Source organism: Athene cunicularia (genome assembly GCF_003259725.1).
Source record: "Athene cunicularia isolate RWA chromosome 2 unlocalized genomic scaffold, athCun1 chr2_part1, whole genome shotgun sequence".
NCBI classification, from domain to species: Eukaryota; Metazoa; Chordata; class Aves; order Strigiformes; family Strigidae; genus Athene; species Athene cunicularia.
In genome coordinates, this window is record NW_020799095.1 from 152,090,096 (window position 1) to 152,095,883 (window position 5,788).

General features: G+C 48.5%; 1 non-coding gene across 1 annotated transcript; it reads right to left on the bottom strand.

The window, feature by feature from the left end:
• Window positions 1-5,476: 5,476 nt before the first annotated feature.
• On the bottom strand, window positions 5,477-5,549 carry TRNAF-GAA. The gene has a single exon. It is a non-coding gene; the product is annotated as a tRNA-Phe (tRNA).
• Between the last annotated feature and the right edge of the window lie 239 nt (window positions 5,550-5,788).

The following is a 5,788-nucleotide window of genomic DNA, read 5'->3' on the forward strand; positions in this document are numbered from 1 at the left end:
CCAGATCCCTCAGCGCTGGCTCAGCCCGACTCTTCAACCCCTCCAGGGATCCCGGGGACTCCCCCCTGCCCTGGGCAGCCCATTCCAACGCCCAACAGCCCCTTCTGCACAGAAATCCTTCCTCAGAGCCAGCCTGACCCTGCCCTGGGCAGCTTGAGGCCATTCCCTCGGGGCCTGGCGCTGGGGCCTTGGCTCCAGAGACTCATCCCCCCTCTCTGCCCCCTCCTGGCAGGGAGTTGCCGAGGGCCAGGAGGTCTCCCTTCAGCCTCCTCTTCTCCAGACTGAACCCCCCAGTTCCCTCATCCACTCCTTGTGTATGACATGTGCTCCAGACTCTTCCCCACAAACATCTCAACACCTGCAAATATATCTATAGTCACCTGCAGCAGTAATCCTCCAGCAATGCTGGGCGATTTGTCCCATTCCAGGGCTGGCAGCTCTCTGTATAAATAGTTAAAAGACGGTCTCACACACCGTATCCAAGTCAAGCAGGGTTTGCAAATGTGGAAGAGAGATTTCCTGAGGAATATGCAATAGATTCATTAATCTAAATGAGCTAAACTCTCTGGAGGATCCATTCCCCTCTACACTGCCTTGGTAAGGATACCAACACACCTCTTTGAACCCCCCTTGTCCCCCTCCTCCTTCCACCTTACCTAGTGCCAGACCAGGTTCAGTCCAGAAAGTCCCTCTCAAAATGCAGCCACGGGTATTTCACAGGATCCCCCATCCCCTTCTCCCCTCCTCTGGGGGGAGCTGACTTTCCCCTCCAGGTGAACTTTTTCCTGGGTGCTGTTCAGGCTGGCTGCCTCTCACAGGTGGGTGTTCTCAGCCTGGAGCTGCCAGGCCAGCCGATCTGAGAGGGTGGGCGGCGCAGACAACGAACAAGTCAGTGCTCTGGAAATGTGTTACTAGATATTCCGATTCCCTGCTATAGAGGTTTCTGCTGCCACTCCTGGGGACCACAACTTCCCTCCCATGTCCACCTTCACCAGACCATTTTATTGTTGTGGGGGACAGGGGAGGCGCAGTTGGGAAGGGGTGAGGACAGTCCAATGAAGAGAAGCTGAAAAATGAGATTACTGACCTTTTTCCCTCTCTATCATGCCTTTTCATGAAACTGCTTGCTTTTTATGAAACTTTCTATAGGCTAGTCTGAGAACAGCCCACATGCACTCACACAGAGCCTATCCAGTAAGCAGGCATATAACTGGGGTTTCAGTGAATGTGGTTTTCTATGTGAATAGAGGAATGGGAAGAAAGAGGGCTTTAAATCAATTCAGCTTGCTGGAGATTGGTTTAGGGGCACCTCAGTCTTGTCCCTGCTTTCATGTGATGGCCACTTCTCTTACCAACATGAGCAAGGGCACCAGAAGTATCCACAACCGGTAACAGACTCCGTAAATCAACAATCATCGAAATGGTCAAGAAAGAATTTTAACTGGTTTAGATAAAATCTTTGTCAACAGATGAATCTGGGTTATTAAACTTGGTGGCACCAAAGTAACTGACAGCTCTAGTTTCTTGATGTCTCGGCACCTCTAGTTTTGACAACTGGGATAACCAAAGGAAAGGACTGTTGGTAAATGATGGAAAGCAGCTTGATGAGCACCTTGTAAGACCTGGGCTCCAGACCCTGCACCAGCTTCTTTGCCCTTCTCTGGACATGCTCCAGTGTCTGTCTTGTACTGAGGGGCCCAAAACAAGACAGTATGTGAAGTGCAGCCTCACCAGTGCCGAGCACAGGGCTCAGATCCCATCCTTAGTCCTGCTGGCCATGTTATTGCTGATACAAGCCAGGATGCCATTGGCCTTCTTGGGCACCTGGGCACACTGCTGGCTCATATTCATCCAGTTGGCAACCGACACCCCCAGGTCCTTTTCTGCCAGGCAGCTTTCCAGCCACTCTGTCCCAAGCCTATAGCATCGCAGGGGGTTGTTGTGACCCAAGTGCAGGACCCGGCACTGAGCCTTGTTGAACCTCCTACAATTGGCCTCGGCCCACGGCTCCAGCCCACCCAGATCCCCCTGCAGAGCCTCCCTACCCTTGAGCAGACCCACACTCCCACCCAACTGGGTGTCACCTGGAAACTGACTGAGGGTGCCCTCGATCCCCTTGTGCAGATCACTGATAAAGATGTTAAACAGAACTGGCCCCAGTACTGAGATCAGGGGAACACCACTTGTGACTGGCTACCAACCGGATTTAACTCTGTTCACCACAACTTTCTGAGCCCAGCCATCCAGCCAGTTTTTTCCCCAGTTAAAAGAACACCTGTCCAAACCATGAGCAGCTAGTTTTGCCAGGAGAATGCTGTGGGAAATGGCATCAAAGATTTTATAAAGTCCAGGCAGACAACATCCACAGCCTCTCTCTAATCCACTAAGCTGGTCATGGAAGAAGATCAGGGTAGTCAAGCAGGAACTGCTTTTCATAAACCCGTGGTGACTAGGGCTGATCCTTGGTTGTCCTGTATGTGCCATGTGATGGCACTCAAGATGATTTATTTACTCTATACCCTTCCCCAGCACTGAGGTCAGATTGACAAGCCTGTAGGTCCCCAGGTCCTCCTTCCACCCCTGCTTGTAGATGGGCGTCACATTTCAAAGAATCACAGAATCATAGAATACCATCTTGGAAGGGACCTCAAGGATCATCCGGTCCAACATTTCTGGCAAAAGCACGGTCTAGAGGAGACGGCCCAGTACCCTCTCCAGCTGAATCTTAAAACCTCCAGTCAACTGTGACCTCCCCAGTTAGCCAGGACTGCTGATAAATGATGGGAAGTGGCTTGGTGAGTAATTCCACCATCTCCCTCAGTACCCTTGGGTGGATTCCATCCAGCCCCATAGGCTGCTGTGTGTCTAAGTGGTGTAGCAGGTCACTAACCCTATCCCCTTGGATTGTGGGGCTTCATTTTGCTCCCTGTCCCTGTCTTCCAGCAGGGGAGTGAGTACCCAGAAAACAATTGGTCTTACCATTAAAAAATCGAGGCAAAAGAAGGCATTAAGTACCTCAACCTTTTTCCTCAGCCTTTTTCACCGTGTTTCCCCCCTGCATCAAATAAAAGATGCAGGTTGTTCTTAGCCCTTCTTTTGTTGCTACTGTATTTAGAGAAATATTTCTGTTGGTTTTTTATGGCAGTAGCCAATTAAATTCTAGCTGGGCTTTGACCCTTCTAAATTTCTTCCTGCATAACCTCATGATATCCTTGTAGTCCTCTGGAGTTTCCTGCCCCTTCTTCTGAAGGTCATAAACTCTTTCCCTGAGTTCCAGCCAAAGGTTTCTGTTCAGTCAGGCCAGTCTTTCCCACCAGCTCATCTTTCAGCGTATAGGGATGGGCTGCTCCTACACCTTTAGGATTTCCTTCTTGAAGGACGTTCAGTCTTCCTAGACTCCTTTGCCCTTCAGGACTGCCTCTCAAAGATCTCTGTCAATCAGGCTCCTAAACAGGCCAAAGGCTGCCCTCCAGGAGTCCAAGGTGGCCGTTCTGCTGACAACCCTCCTTACTTCCCTGAGAACTGAAAACTCTTTTAATTTCACTTTTATCTCCTCTAGATACACACAGACACTCAATCTCTCCTAGCCTTTGCCATGATAGGCAAAATGTTTCAAGATTTTTCTCATCTTCATTTACATGGTAAGATTTTCCCTTTCCAGATAAATCCACAAAGTCCTTTGTGGCCATTGAAAATGGTCTGTATGAATGGTGAACCAGGCTTTTGTAGTCTCTTACTTCATCTCCAGTCCGTCATCCTCTTTTCTACACTGTTTCCTCATTATTTACCACATCTTTCACTGCTTTTCTGAGATGAGCTGTCCTACTTCTTGTCTCTCCCCCCTCCCCATTTCTGATCCAGTTTGAGGTAAATTCACCTGAATGTCACAGGAGTTCCTAAGGAACAGTCTCCTGAGCAAAGCTCAGTGACGCTGACGGCAGCATTATGAAGACTGTGTTTTCCTGGATAGCATGACTGTTCGTAGTTCTTGCAAATAAAAGGGATTAGAGAAAAAGACGACTCGAGAGGTGTGTGAGTAATACAGCATCATCTGTGGGGACACGTGCTGGGATAACACACAAAAACAAGCTGAGAACACGGAGTACTTTCACCTACAAGTTAGCTCTCACCACACTTGGGGAAGGGAAGGCAGGTGTCACTGCTGCAGCTGGGGAAACTGAGGCATGGTGATGCAGTTTGCACAGATCTTTCAGCTGGTTTGATGGAGATCCTAAGCTCAGGCTGTTTGTTTGTTGTGGGTTGCAGCTGTCTGGATTATGTAATAAAGCTTAGTTGAACAATAGGAAGAAAAAACTATGAACTCTATTGATTACCAGGCAAAAGGACGCAGGGCAACTGGGTGTTCCAGTGCATTTAGACCTGTCCATGATGTCCCCAACTTGGCTCTTCCTCACCTCACTGCTCTTGCTCTGTTTAGCAGCCGAAGTCCCATCGAAGCCTCTTTCCATTCTTGTAGCCAAATATGACACAGTATTGGCTCTAGTTCTTCCGTGGGTTGCCCTTGAGTCTGCTCCAGGATCACCTGGCCAAGGTTAAACACCAAAACCACCCTGCTACCCAAGGGCACTGTCACAGCAAAGTGATCTCCGCTTGCATGGAGCTGGCATCCATTCCACCCGCTGACTTTCCCACCTCCAGAGAAGGCTGCAGCTCGGCGAGGGGAACAAACATACCATAGAAGGGAAGCGATCCCTGCCAAGCTCTGCAGAAATGGGACACAGATGGTGTCTTAAATGAGAACGGAAGTTTATTTGGGGGCTCTGCGTGTGACGTAGCATTGCAGCATCTTGCAACAGATGACAGACACTAGGATTTCAGAGCGAGTGATGAGATAATTTTGAAGCAGTCTCTGTCCACAGAGTTATTATCTTGCCAAAAAAAAAAAAAAAAAAAAAAAAAAAAAAAAAAAAAAAAAAAAAAAAAAAAAGTTGAACTCAAGGCATGGTTAAAAGTTGAACTCAATGCATGGTTCTGGAAGGATAGGAATATGTAAACCTGCTTTATGTAGGTCTGGTTCTTCTGATATTCCAATCCCAGCTGTTCTGTTGGCTGGTTGAGCAGCCTGGGTGGTTGTGCTGATTGACCCGGTGGCCACTGCTAATGGAAATACATGAGGATGACATCAGCCTTGCTTTTCTCTGCTGCAGGCATAAACTCATGTCTTTCTCCTCTACACACAGAATGGTTGAAAGGGACTTCTGCAGGTCCAACCCCCTACTCTAGTAGAGCCACCCAGAGCCAGTTGCCTAGGCCCATATGCAAGTACCTTCTGAATATTTCTAAGAATGGAGACTCCGCAACCTCTCAGGGCAACCAATCCCAGGTCTGTCGTTGTAGGAGAGATTCTTTAGCCCCTTCATCATCTTTCTGGCCTTTTACTGGGCTTTTCAGTAGCTCCGTATCTCTCTTGTACTGAATAACCCAGCACGGGGCACAAAAACCTGCAGGAAAACACTGCTGAAGCCCGGGTTTGAACCAGGGACCTTTAGATCTTCAGTCTAACGCTCTCCCAGCTGAGCTACTTCAGCCCTGCTGGGGCACTAATTTTCACAAAACCTGTTGGAATCTTTCAGCCTTTTCAGACAGGCTTGGTTGACATTAGCTTGTGAGTCAAAAAAAGAAAAAATGTTGTTCCAGGAAACAGAATTCAGACAGACTAGGCTCAAAAGCAACGGTCCAAGGCACTAACGTAGTCTCTTTGTCAATGTACATGACCTCCGTATATGTGTATGTGACTTTAAGAATATGACTCCTGATGTCTGGATAT